Source organism: Carya illinoinensis, chromosome 11, assembly GCF_018687715.1.
Source record: "Carya illinoinensis cultivar Pawnee chromosome 11, C.illinoinensisPawnee_v1, whole genome shotgun sequence".
In the NCBI taxonomy this organism is placed as follows: domain Eukaryota; kingdom Viridiplantae; phylum Streptophyta; class Magnoliopsida; order Fagales; family Juglandaceae; genus Carya; species Carya illinoinensis.
This window is the reverse complement of record NC_056762.1, coordinates 19,287,820-19,297,537: the sequence shown is the minus strand read 5'-3', so window position 1 is coordinate 19,297,537 and position 9,718 is coordinate 19,287,820. Positions and strand designations below refer to the sequence as shown.

Genomic DNA, 9,718 nt, shown 5'->3' with positions numbered 1-9,718 from the left:
GCGGTAAAAATAAAAAGGGGGGGTGCAACACGAGGACTTCCCAGGAGGTCACCCATCCTAGTACTACTCTCGCCCAAGCACGCTTAACTGCGGAGTTCTGATGGGATCCAGTGCATTAGTGCTGGTATGATCGCACCCATCATGCTACCAGCGAAAAACTAATATAATCCTATTACGACCTAGCCGCACCCTGCCTATCTCATGCCAACCGGCGATCTGACCGATACCCATTGCTACGCGATGGGGTCGGTGCGATTTTCCTAAAAATCCATTCCCTGGTTCTCGTTCCGGTCCATCCGACCAGAGATGCGGTAAAAATTAAAAGGGGGGGTGCAACACGAGGACTTCCCAGGAGGTCACCCATCCTAGTACTACTCTCGCCAAAGCACGCTTAACTGCGGAGTTCTGATGGGATCCGGTGCATTAGTGCTGGTATGATCGCACCCATCATGCTACCAGCGAAAAACTAATATAATCCTATTACGACCTAGCCGCACCCTGCCTATCCCATGCCAACCGGCGATCTGATTGATAGCGATGGGGTCGGTGCGATTTTCCTAAGAATCCATTGCCCGGTTGTCGTTCCGGTCCATCCGACCGGAGATGCGGTAAAAATAAAAAGGGGGGGTGCAACACGAGGACTTCCCAGGAGGTCACCCATCCTAGTACTACTCTCGCCCAAGCACGCTTAACTGCGGAGTTCTGATGGGATCCGGTGCATTAGTGCTGGTATGATCGCACCCATCATGCTACCAGCGAAAAACTAATATAATCCTATTACGACCTAGCCGCACCATGCCTATCCCATGCCAACCGGCGATCTGATCGATACCCATTGCTACGCGATGGGTTCGGTGCGATTTTCCTAAGAATCCATTGCCCGGTTGTCGTTCCGGTCCATCCGACCGGAGATGCGGTAAAAATAAAAAGGGGGGGTGCAACACGAGGACTTCCCAGGAGGTCACCCATCCTAGTACTACTCTCGCCCAAGCACGCTTAACTGCGGAGTTCTGATGGGATCCGGTGCATTAGTGCTGGTATGATCGCACCCATCATGCTACCAGCGAAAAACTAATATAATCCTATTACGACCTAGCCGCACCCTGCCTATCTCATGCCAACCGGCGATCTGACCGATACCCATTGCTACGCGATGGGGTCGGTGCGATTTTCCTAAAAATCCATTCCCTGGTTCTCGTTCCGGTCCATCCGACCAGAGATGCGGTAAAAATTAAAAGGGGGGGTGCAACACGAGGACTTCCCAGGAGGTCACCCATCCTAGTACTACTCTCGCCCAAGCACGCTTAACTGCGGAGTTCTGATGGGATCCGGTGCATTAGTGCTGGTATGATCGCACCCATCATGCTACCAGCGAAAAACTAATATAATCCTATTACGACCTAGCCGCACCCTGCCTATCCCATGCCAACTGGCGATCTGATTGATAGCGATGGGGTCGGTGCGATCTTCCTAAGAATCCATTGCCCGGTTGTCGTTCCGGTCCATCCGACCGGAGATGCGGTAAAAATAAAAAGGGGGGGTGCAACACGAGGACTTCCCAGGAGGTCACCCATCCTAGTACTACTCTCGCCCAAGCACGCTTAACTGCGGAGTTCTGATGGGATCCGGTGCATTAGTGCTGGTATGATCGCACCCATCATGCTACCAGCGAAAAACTAATATAATCTTATTACGACCTAGCCGCACCATGCCTATCCCATGCCAACCGGCGATCTGATCGATACCCATTGCTACGCGATGGGGTCGGTGCGATTTTCCTAAGAATCCATTGCCCGGTTGTCGTTCCGGTCCATCCGACCGGAGATGCGGTAAAAATAAAAAGGGGGGGTGCAACACGAGGACTTCCCAGGAGGTCACCCATCCTAGTACTACTCTCGCCCAAGCACGCTTAACTGCGGATTTCTGATGGGATCCGGTGCATTAGTGCTGGTATGATCGCACCCATCATGCTACCAGCGAAAAACTAATATAATCCTATTACGACCTAGCCGCACCCTGCCTATCTCATGCCAACCGGCGATCTGACCGATACCCATTGCTACGCGATGGGGTCGGTGCGATTTTCCTAAAAATCCATTCCCTGGTTCTCGTTCCGGTCCATCCGACCAGAGATGCGGTAAAAATTAAAAGGGGGGGTGCAACACGAGGACTTCCCAGGAGGTCACCCATCCTAGTACTACTCTCGCCAAAGCACGCTTAACTGCGGAGTTCTGATGGGATCTGGTGCATTAGTGCTGGTATGATCGCACCCATCATGCTACCAGCGAAAAACTAATATAATCCTATTACGACCTAGCCGCACCCTGCCTATCCCATGCCAACCGGCGATCTGATTGATAGCGATGGGGTCGGTGCGATTTTCCTAAGAATCCATTGCCCGGTTGTCGTTCCGGTCCATCCGACCGGAGATGCGGTAAAAATAAAAAGGGGGGGTGCAACACGAGGACTTCCCAGGAGGTCACCCATCCTAGTACTACTCTCGCCCAAGCACGCTTAACTGCGGAGTTCTGATGGGATCCGGTGCATTAGTGCTGGTATGATCGCACCCATCATGCTACCAGCGAAAAACTAATATAATCCTATTACGACCTAGCCGCACCATGCCTATCCCATGCCAACCGGCGATCTGATCGATACCCATCGCTACGCGATGGGGTCGGTGCGATTTTCCTAAGAATCCATTGCTCGGTTGTCGTTCCGGTCCATCCGACCGGAGATGCGGTAAAAATAAAAAGGGGGGGTGCAACACGAGGACTTCCCAGGAGGTCACCCATCCTAGTACTACTCTCGCCCAAGCACGCTTAACTGCGGAGTTCTGATGGGATCCGGTGCATTAGTGCTGGTATGATCGCACCCATCATGCTACCAGCGAAAAACTAATATAATCCTATTACGACCTAGCCGCACCCTGCCTATCTCATGCCAACCGGCGATCTGACCGATACCCATTGCTACGCGATGGGGTCGGTGCGATTTTCCTAAAAATCCATTCCCTGGTTCTCGTTCCGGTCCATCCGACCAGAGATGCGGTAAAAATTAAAAGGGGGGGTGCAACACGAGGACTTCCCAGGAGGTCACCCATCCTAGTACTACTCTCGCCCAAGCACGCTTAACTGCGGAGTTCTGATGGGATCCGGTGCATTAGTGCTGGTATGATCGCACCCATCATGCTACCAGCGAAAAACTAATATAATCCTATTACGACCTAGCCGCACCCTGCCTATCCCATGCCAACTGGCGATCTGATTGATAGCGATGGGGTCGGTGCGATCTTCCTAAGAATCCATTGCCCGGTTGTCGTTCCGGTCCATCCGACCGGAGATGCGGTAAAAATAAAAAGGGGGGGTGCAACACGAGGACTTCCCAGGAGGTCACCCATCCTAGTACTACTCTCGCCCAAGCACGCTTAACTGCGGAGTTCTGATGGGATCCGGTGCACTAGTGCTGGTATGATCGCACCCATCATGCTACCAGCGAAAAACTAATATAATCTTATTACGACCTAGCCGCACCATGCCTATCCCATGCCAACCGGCGATCTGATCGATACCCATAGCTACGCGATGGGGTCGGTGCGATTTTCCTAAGAATCCATTGCCCGGTTGTCGTTCCGGTCCATCCGACCGGAGATGCGGTAAAAATAAAAAGGGGGGGTGCAACACGAGGACTTCCCAGGAGGTCACCCATCCTAGTACTACTCTCGCCCAAGCACGCTTAACTGCGGAGTTCTGATGGGATCCGGTGCATTAGTGCTGGTATGATCGCACCCATCATGCTACCAGCGAAAAACTAATATAATCCTATTACGATCTAGCCGCACCCTGCCTATCCCATGCCAACCGGCGATCTGATCGATACCCATTGCTACGCGATGGGGTCGGTGCGATTTTCCTAAGAATCCATTGCCCGGTTCTCGTTCCGGTCCATCCGACCGGAGATGCGGTAAAAATAAAAAAGGGGGGTGCAACACGAGGACTTCCCAGGAGGTCACCCATCCTAGTACTACTCTCGCCCAAGCACGCTTAACTGCGGAGTTCTGATGGGATCCGGTGCATTAGTGCTGGTATGATCGCACCCATCATGCTACCAGCGAAAAACTAATATAATCCTATTACGACCTAGCCGCACCCTGCCCATCCCATGCCAACCGGCGATCAGATCGATACCCATTGCTACGCGATGGGGTCGGTGCGATTTTCCTAAGAATCCATTGCCCGGTTCTCGTTCCGGTCCATCCGACCGGAGATACGGTAAAAATAAAAAGGGGGGGTGCAACACGAGGACTTCCCAGGAGGTCACCCATCCTAGTACTACTCTCGCCCAAGCACGCTTAACTGCGGAGTTCTGATGGGATCCGGTGCATTAGTGCTGGTATGATCGCACCCATCATGCTACCAGCGAAAAACTAATATAATCCTATTACGACCTAGCCGCACCCTGCCTATCTCATGCCAACCGGCGATCTGACCGATACCCATTGCTACGCGATGGGGTCGGTGCGATTTTCCTAAAAATCCATTCCCTGGTTCTCGTTCCGGTCCATCCGACCAGAGATGCGGTAAAAATTAAAAGGGGGGGTGCAACACGAGGACTTCCCAGGAGGTCACCCATCCTAGTACTACTCTCGCCCAAGCACGCTTAACTGCGGAGTTCTGATGGGATCCGGTGCATTAGTGCTGGTATGATCGCACCCATCATGCTACCAGCGAAAAACTAATATAATCCTATTACGACCTAGCCGCACCCTGCCTATGCCATGCCAACCGGCGATCTGATCGATACCCATTGCTACGCGATGGGGTCGGTGCGATTTTCCTATGAATCCATTGCCCGGTTCTCGTTCCGGCCCATCCGACCGGAGATGCGGTAAAAATAAAAAAGGGGGGTGCAACACGAGGACTTCCCAGGAGGTCACCCATCCTAGTACTACTCTCGCCCAAGCACGCTTAACTGCGGAGTTCTGATGGGATCCGGTGCATTAGTGCTGGTATGATCGCACCCATCATGCTACCAGCGAAAAACTAATATAATCCTATTACGACCTAGCCGCACCCTGCCTATCCCATGCCAACTGGCGATCTGATTGATAGCGATGGGGTCGGTGCGATTTTCCTAAGAATCCATTGCCCGGTTGTCGTTCTGGTCCATCCGACCGGAGATGCGGTAAAAATAAAAAAGGGGGGTGCAACACGAGGACTTCCCAGGAGGTCACCCATCCTAGTACTACTCTCGCCCAAGCACGCTTAACTGCGGAGTTCTGATGGGATCCGGTGCATTAGTGCTGGTATGATCACACCCATCATGCTACCAGCGAAAAACTAATATAATCCTATTACGACCTAGCCGCACCATGCCTATCCCATGCCAACCGGCGATCTGATCGATACCCATCGCTACGCGATGGGGTCGGTGCGATTTTCCTAAGAATCCATTGCCCGGTTGTCGTTCCGATCCATCCGACCGGAGATGCGGTAAAAATAAAAAGGGGGGGTGCAACACGAGGACTTCCCAGGAGGTCACCCATCCTAGTACTACTCTCGCCCAAGCACGCTTAACTGCGGAGTTCTGATGGGATCCGGTGCATTAGTGCTGCTATGATCGCACCCATCATGCTACCAGCGAAAAACTAATATAATCCTATTACGACCTAGCCGCACCATGCCTATCCCATGCCAACCGGCGATCTGACCGATACCCATTGCTACGCGATGGGGTCGGTGCGATTTTCCTAAAAATCCATTCCCTGGTTCTCGTTCCGGTCCATCCGACCAGAGATGCGGTAAAAATTAAAAGGGGGGTTGCAACACGAGGACTTCCCAGGAGGTCACCCATCCTAGTACTACTCTCGCCCAAGCACGCTTAACTGCGGAGTTCTGATGGGATCCGGTGCATTAGTGCTGGTATGATCGCACCCATCATGCTACCAGCGAAAAACTAATATAATCCTATTACGACCAAGCCGCACCCTGCCTATCCCATGCCAACCGGCGATCTGATTGATAGCGATGGGGTCGGTGCGATTTTCCTAAGAATCCATTGCCCGGTTGTCGTTCCGGTCCATCCGACCGGAGATGCGGTAAAAATAAAAAGGGGGGGTGCAACACGAGGACTTCCCAGGAGGTCACCCATCCTAGTACTACTCTCGCCCAAGCACGCTTAACTGCGGAGTTCTGATGGGATCCGGTGCATTAGTGCTGCTATGATCGCACCCATCATGCTACCAGCGAAAAACTAATATAATCCTATTACGACCTAGCCGCACCATGCCTATCCCATGCCAACCGGCGATCTGATCGATACCCATTGCTACGCGATGGGGTCGGTGCGATTTTCCTAAGAATCCATTGCCCGGTTGTCGTTCCGGTCCATCCGACCGGAGATGCGGTAAAAATAAAAAGGGGGGGTGCAACACGAGGACTTCCCAGGAGGTCACCCATCCTAGTACTACTCTCGCCCAAGCACGCTTAACTGCGGAGTTCTGATGGGATCCGGTGCATTAGTGCTGGTATGATCGCACCCATCATGCTACCAGCGAAAAACTAATATAATCCTATTACGACCTAGCCGCACCCTGCCTATCTCATGCCAACCGGCGATCTGACCGATACCCATTGCTACGCGATGGGGTCGGTGCGATTTTCCTAAGAATCCATTCCCTGGTTCTCGTTCCGGTCCATCCGACCAGAGATGCGGTAAAAATTAAAAGGGGGGGTGCAACACGAGGACTTCCCAGGAGGTCACCCATCCTAGTACTACTCTCGCCCAAGCACGCTTAACTGCGGAGTTCTGATGGGATCCGGTGCATTAGTGCTGGTATGATCGCACCCATCATGCTACCAGCGAAAAACTAATATAATCCTATTACGACCTAGCCGCACCCTGCCTATCCCATGCCAACTGGCGATCTGATTGATAGCGATGGGGTCGGTGCGATTTTCCTAAGAATCCATTGCCCGGTTGTCGTTCCGGTCCATCCGACCGGAGATGCGGTAAAAATAAAAAGGGGGGGTGCAACACGAGGACTTCCCAGGAGGTCACCCATCCTAGTACTACTCTCGCCCAAGCACGCTTAACTGCGGAGTTCTGATGGGATCCGGTGCATTAGTGCTGGTATGATCGCACCCATCATGCTACCAGCGAAAAACTAATATAATCCTATTACGACCTAGCCGCACCATGCCTATCCCATGCCAACCGGCGATCTGATCGATACCCATCGCTACGCGATGGGGTCGGTGCGATTTTCCTAAGAATCCATTGCCCGGTTGTCGTTCCGATCCATCCGACCGGAGATGCGGTAAAAATAAAAAGGGGGGGTGCAACACGAGGACTTCCCAGGAGGTCACCCATCCTAGTACTACTCTCGCCCAAGCACGCTTAACTGCGGAGTTCTGATGGGATCCGGTGCATTAGTGCTGCTATGATCGCACCCATCATGCTACCAGCGAAAAACTAATATAATCCTATTACGACCTAGCCGCACCATGCCTATCCCATGCCAACCGGCGATCTGACCGATACCCATTGCTACGCGATGGGGTCGGTGCGATTTTCCTAAAAATCCATTCCCTGGTTCTCGTTCCGGTCCATCCGACCAGAGATGCGGTAAAAATTAAAAGGGGGGTTGCAACACGAGGACTTCCCAGGAGGTCACCCATCCTAGTACTACTCTCGCCCAAGCACGCTTAACTGCGGAGTTCTGATGGGATCCGGTGCATTAGTGCTGGTATGATCGCACCCATCATGCTACCAGCGAAAAACTAATATAATCCTATTACGACCAAGCCGCACCCTGCCTATCCCATGCCAACCGGCGATCTGATTGATAGCGATGGGGTCGGTGCGATTTTCCTAAGAATCCATTGCCCGGTTGTCGTTCCGGTCCATCCGACCGGAGATGCGGTAAAAATAAAAAGGGGGGGTGCAACACGAGGACTTCCCAGGAGGTCACCCATCCTAGTACTACTCTCGCCCAAGCACGCTTAACTGCGGAGTTCTGATGGGATCCGGTGCATTAGTGCTGGTATGATCGCACCCATCATGCTACCAGCGAAAAACTAATATAATCCTATTACGACCTAGCCGCACCATGCCTATCCCATGCCAACCGGCGATCTGATCGATACCCATTGCTACGCGATGGGGTCGGTGCGATTTTCCTAAGAATCCATTGCCCGGTTGTCGTTCCGGTCCATCCGACCGGAGATGCGGTAAAAATAAAAAGGGGGGGTGCAACACGAGGACTTCCCAGGAGGTCACCCATCCTAGTACTACTCTCGCCCAAGCACGCTTAACTGCGGAGTTCTGATGGGATCCGGTGCATTAGTGCTGGTATGATCGCACCCATCATGCTACCAGCGAAAAACTAATATAATCCTATTACGACCTAGCCGCACCCTGCCTATCTCATGCCAACCGGCGATCTGACCGATACCCATTGCTACGCGATGGGGTCGGTGCGATTTTCCTACAAATCCATTCCCTGGTTCTCGTTCCGGTCCATCCGACCAGAGATGCGGTAAAAATTAAAAGGGGGGGTGCAACACGAGGACTTCCCAGGAGGTCACCCATCCTAGTACTACTCTCGCCCAAGCACGCTTAACTGCGGAGTTCTGATGGGATCCGGTGCATTAGTGCTGGTATGATCGCACCCATCATGCTACCAGCGAAAAACTAATATAATCCTATTACGACCTAGCCGCACCCTGCCTATCCCATGCCAACTGGCGATCTGATTGATAGCGATGGGGTCGGTGCGATTTTCCTAAGAATCCATTGCCCGGTTGTCGTTCCGGTCCATCCGACCGGAGATGCGGTAAAAATAAAAAGGGGGGGTGCAACATGAGGACTTCCCAGGAGGTCACCCATCCTAGTACTACTCTCGCCCAAGCACGCTTAACTGCGGAGTTCTGATGGGATCCGGTGCATTAGTGCTGGTATGATCGCACCCATCATGCTACCAGCGAAAAACTAATATAATCCTATTACGACCTAGCCGCACCATGCCTATCCCATGCCAACCGGCGATCTGATCGATACCCACTGCTACGCGATGGGTTCGGTGCGATTTTCCTAAGAATCCATTGCCCGGTTGTCGTTCCGGTCCATCCGACCGGAGATGCGGTAAAAATAAAAAGGGGGGGTGCAACACGAGGACTTCCCAGGAGGTCACCCATCCTAGTACTACTCTCGCCCAAGCACGCTTAACTGCGGAGTTCTGATGGGATCCGGTGCATTAGTGCTGGTATGATCGCACCCATCATGCTACCAGCGAAAAACTAATATAATCCTATTACGACCTAGCCGCACCCTGCCTATCTCATGCCAACCGGCGATCTGACCGATACCCATTGCTACGCGATGGGGTCGGTGCGATTTTCCTAAAAATCCATTCCCTGGTTCTCGTTCCGGTCCATCCGACCAGAGATGCGGTAAAAATTAAAAGGGGGGGTGCAACACGAGGACTTCCCAGGAGGTCACCCATCCTAGTACTACTCTCGCCCAAGCACGCTTAACTGCGGAGTTCTGATGGGATCCGGTGCATTAGTGCTGGTATGATCGCACCCATCATGCTACCAGCGAAAAACTAATATAATCCTATTACGACCTAGCCGCACCCTGCCTATCCCATGCCAACTGGCGATCTGATTGATAGCGATGGGGTCGGTGCGATCTTCCTAAGAATCCATTGCCCGGT

General features: G+C 52.5%; 32 non-coding genes across 32 annotated transcripts; all 32 read right to left on the bottom strand.

Moving 5' to 3' along the window:
* Window positions 1-19: 19 nt before the first annotated feature.
* LOC122287390 lies at window positions 20-138 on the bottom strand. The gene has a single exon (XR_006234685.1). It is a non-coding gene; the product is annotated as a 5S ribosomal RNA (ribosomal RNA).
* A 189-nt stretch (window positions 139-327) lies between these two features.
* Window positions 328-446, bottom strand: LOC122288499. The gene has a single exon (XR_006235759.1). It is a non-coding gene; the product is annotated as a 5S ribosomal RNA (ribosomal RNA).
* Window positions 447-624: 178 nt separating this feature from the next.
* Window positions 625-743, bottom strand: LOC122285587. Its single transcript, XR_006232927.1, has one exon. It is a non-coding gene; the product is annotated as a 5S ribosomal RNA (ribosomal RNA).
* Window positions 744-932: 189 nt separating this feature from the next.
* LOC122285586 lies at window positions 933-1,051 on the bottom strand. The gene has a single exon (XR_006232926.1). It is a non-coding gene; the product is annotated as a 5S ribosomal RNA (ribosomal RNA).
* A 189-nt stretch (window positions 1,052-1,240) lies between these two features.
* LOC122285585 lies at window positions 1,241-1,359 on the bottom strand. The gene has a single exon (XR_006232924.1). It is a non-coding gene; the product is annotated as a 5S ribosomal RNA (ribosomal RNA).
* A 178-nt stretch (window positions 1,360-1,537) lies between these two features.
* Window positions 1,538-1,656, bottom strand: LOC122285583. Its single transcript, XR_006232922.1, has one exon. It is a non-coding gene; the product is annotated as a 5S ribosomal RNA (ribosomal RNA).
* Window positions 1,657-1,845: 189 nt separating this feature from the next.
* LOC122288151 lies at window positions 1,846-1,964 on the bottom strand. Its single transcript, XR_006235423.1, has one exon. It is a non-coding gene; the product is annotated as a 5S ribosomal RNA (ribosomal RNA).
* Window positions 1,965-2,153: 189 nt separating this feature from the next.
* On the bottom strand, window positions 2,154-2,272 carry LOC122283148. The gene has a single exon (XR_006230629.1). It is a non-coding gene; the product is annotated as a 5S ribosomal RNA (ribosomal RNA).
* A 178-nt stretch (window positions 2,273-2,450) lies between these two features.
* LOC122285582 lies at window positions 2,451-2,569 on the bottom strand. The gene has a single exon (XR_006232921.1). It is a non-coding gene; the product is annotated as a 5S ribosomal RNA (ribosomal RNA).
* A 189-nt stretch (window positions 2,570-2,758) lies between these two features.
* Window positions 2,759-2,877, bottom strand: LOC122285581. The gene has a single exon (XR_006232920.1). It is a non-coding gene; the product is annotated as a 5S ribosomal RNA (ribosomal RNA).
* Window positions 2,878-3,066: 189 nt separating this feature from the next.
* On the bottom strand, window positions 3,067-3,185 carry LOC122285580. Its single transcript, XR_006232918.1, has one exon. It is a non-coding gene; the product is annotated as a 5S ribosomal RNA (ribosomal RNA).
* Window positions 3,186-3,363: 178 nt separating this feature from the next.
* On the bottom strand, window positions 3,364-3,482 carry LOC122287440. The gene has a single exon (XR_006234734.1). It is a non-coding gene; the product is annotated as a 5S ribosomal RNA (ribosomal RNA).
* A 189-nt stretch (window positions 3,483-3,671) lies between these two features.
* On the bottom strand, window positions 3,672-3,790 carry LOC122285579. Its single transcript, XR_006232917.1, has one exon. It is a non-coding gene; the product is annotated as a 5S ribosomal RNA (ribosomal RNA).
* A 189-nt stretch (window positions 3,791-3,979) lies between these two features.
* LOC122285578 lies at window positions 3,980-4,098 on the bottom strand. The gene has a single exon (XR_006232916.1). It is a non-coding gene; the product is annotated as a 5S ribosomal RNA (ribosomal RNA).
* A 189-nt stretch (window positions 4,099-4,287) lies between these two features.
* Window positions 4,288-4,406, bottom strand: LOC122285577. Its single transcript, XR_006232915.1, has one exon. It is a non-coding gene; the product is annotated as a 5S ribosomal RNA (ribosomal RNA).
* Window positions 4,407-4,595: 189 nt separating this feature from the next.
* On the bottom strand, window positions 4,596-4,714 carry LOC122285576. The gene has a single exon (XR_006232914.1). It is a non-coding gene; the product is annotated as a 5S ribosomal RNA (ribosomal RNA).
* A 189-nt stretch (window positions 4,715-4,903) lies between these two features.
* LOC122285575 lies at window positions 4,904-5,022 on the bottom strand. Its single transcript, XR_006232912.1, has one exon. It is a non-coding gene; the product is annotated as a 5S ribosomal RNA (ribosomal RNA).
* A 178-nt stretch (window positions 5,023-5,200) lies between these two features.
* On the bottom strand, window positions 5,201-5,319 carry LOC122287253. Its single transcript, XR_006234554.1, has one exon. It is a non-coding gene; the product is annotated as a 5S ribosomal RNA (ribosomal RNA).
* A 189-nt stretch (window positions 5,320-5,508) lies between these two features.
* Window positions 5,509-5,627, bottom strand: LOC122288328. The gene has a single exon (XR_006235594.1). It is a non-coding gene; the product is annotated as a 5S ribosomal RNA (ribosomal RNA).
* A 189-nt stretch (window positions 5,628-5,816) lies between these two features.
* On the bottom strand, window positions 5,817-5,935 carry LOC122287592. Its single transcript, XR_006234882.1, has one exon. It is a non-coding gene; the product is annotated as a 5S ribosomal RNA (ribosomal RNA).
* Window positions 5,936-6,113: 178 nt separating this feature from the next.
* On the bottom strand, window positions 6,114-6,232 carry LOC122288326. The gene has a single exon (XR_006235593.1). It is a non-coding gene; the product is annotated as a 5S ribosomal RNA (ribosomal RNA).
* Window positions 6,233-6,421: 189 nt separating this feature from the next.
* Window positions 6,422-6,540, bottom strand: LOC122285574. Its single transcript, XR_006232911.1, has one exon. It is a non-coding gene; the product is annotated as a 5S ribosomal RNA (ribosomal RNA).
* Window positions 6,541-6,729: 189 nt separating this feature from the next.
* LOC122285572 lies at window positions 6,730-6,848 on the bottom strand. The gene has a single exon (XR_006232909.1). It is a non-coding gene; the product is annotated as a 5S ribosomal RNA (ribosomal RNA).
* Window positions 6,849-7,026: 178 nt separating this feature from the next.
* LOC122285571 lies at window positions 7,027-7,145 on the bottom strand. The gene has a single exon (XR_006232908.1). It is a non-coding gene; the product is annotated as a 5S ribosomal RNA (ribosomal RNA).
* Window positions 7,146-7,334: 189 nt separating this feature from the next.
* Window positions 7,335-7,453, bottom strand: LOC122288325. Its single transcript, XR_006235592.1, has one exon. It is a non-coding gene; the product is annotated as a 5S ribosomal RNA (ribosomal RNA).
* A 189-nt stretch (window positions 7,454-7,642) lies between these two features.
* LOC122287591 lies at window positions 7,643-7,761 on the bottom strand. Its single transcript, XR_006234881.1, has one exon. It is a non-coding gene; the product is annotated as a 5S ribosomal RNA (ribosomal RNA).
* A 178-nt stretch (window positions 7,762-7,939) lies between these two features.
* LOC122285570 lies at window positions 7,940-8,058 on the bottom strand. The gene has a single exon (XR_006232906.1). It is a non-coding gene; the product is annotated as a 5S ribosomal RNA (ribosomal RNA).
* A 189-nt stretch (window positions 8,059-8,247) lies between these two features.
* Window positions 8,248-8,366, bottom strand: LOC122285569. Its single transcript, XR_006232905.1, has one exon. It is a non-coding gene; the product is annotated as a 5S ribosomal RNA (ribosomal RNA).
* Window positions 8,367-8,555: 189 nt separating this feature from the next.
* On the bottom strand, window positions 8,556-8,674 carry LOC122285568. Its single transcript, XR_006232904.1, has one exon. It is a non-coding gene; the product is annotated as a 5S ribosomal RNA (ribosomal RNA).
* A 178-nt stretch (window positions 8,675-8,852) lies between these two features.
* On the bottom strand, window positions 8,853-8,971 carry LOC122288261. The gene has a single exon (XR_006235530.1). It is a non-coding gene; the product is annotated as a 5S ribosomal RNA (ribosomal RNA).
* Window positions 8,972-9,160: 189 nt separating this feature from the next.
* LOC122285567 lies at window positions 9,161-9,279 on the bottom strand. The gene has a single exon (XR_006232903.1). It is a non-coding gene; the product is annotated as a 5S ribosomal RNA (ribosomal RNA).
* Window positions 9,280-9,468: 189 nt separating this feature from the next.
* On the bottom strand, window positions 9,469-9,587 carry LOC122285566. Its single transcript, XR_006232902.1, has one exon. It is a non-coding gene; the product is annotated as a 5S ribosomal RNA (ribosomal RNA).
* Window positions 9,588-9,718: the final 131 nt, after the last annotated feature.